The sequence below is a fragment of the Cyprinodon variegatus genome, unplaced genomic scaffold (genome assembly GCF_000732505.1).
Source record: "Cyprinodon variegatus isolate N-32 unplaced genomic scaffold, C_variegatus-1.0 Scaffold1459, whole genome shotgun sequence".
NCBI classification, from domain to species: domain Eukaryota; kingdom Metazoa; phylum Chordata; class Actinopteri; order Cyprinodontiformes; family Cyprinodontidae; genus Cyprinodon; species Cyprinodon variegatus.
This window is the reverse complement of record NW_015151912.1, coordinates 124,818-125,549: the sequence shown is the minus strand read 5'-3', so window position 1 is coordinate 125,549 and position 732 is coordinate 124,818. Positions and strand designations below refer to the sequence as shown.

Sequence of the window (732 nt, the reverse complement as noted above, 5' to 3'; positions counted from 1 at the left end):
TACTGACCAGCTCTGAGTACCTGCTCCGTGATGCATTCACTGACCCAGAGTGATGCATTCACTGACCCAGAGTCATGCATTCACTGACCCAGAGTGACGCATTCACAGACAGTGTGACACATTCACTATTCCAGTGTGATGCATTCATTGACCCTGTGTGATCCTTTCACTGACCCTGTATGTTGCATTCACTGACCTTGTGTGATGCATTTGCTGTCAGGGTGACAAATTCACTGACAGTGTGATGCATTCACTGACCCTGTGTGATCCTTTCACTGACCCTGTATGTTGCATTCACTGACCTTGTGTGATGCATTTGCTGTCAGGGTGACAAATTCACTGACAGTGGGATGCATTCACTGAGCGTGATGCATTCACTGAGTGTGATGCATTCACTGAGTGTGATGCATTCACTGAGCATGATGCATTCACTGAGTGTGATGCATTCACTGAGTGTGATGCATTTAATGTCAATGTGATGCCTTTACTGACCCTGTGTGGTGCATTCACGGTCAGTGTGATGCATTCACTAACCCATGTGATGCATTTACCGACCCTGTGTGATGCATTCACTAACCCCATGTGATGCATTCACTAACCCCATGGGATGCATTCACTAACCCCATGGGATGCATTCACTAACCCCATGGGATGCATTCACTAACCTCATGTGATGCATTCACTAACCTCATGTAATGCATTCACTAACCTCATGTGATGCATTCAAAGTCA

General features: G+C 46.2%; 1 protein-coding gene across 1 annotated transcript in view; it reads right to left on the bottom strand.

Annotated features, from left to right (window-relative positions):
* LOC107103479 (receptor-type tyrosine-protein phosphatase mu-like) overlaps nt 1-732 on the bottom strand; it is a gene marked incomplete at its 5' end in the record, with an annotated part of 96,709 nt that overhangs the window by 20,934 nt on the left and 75,043 nt on the right. The window lies entirely within an intron of this gene.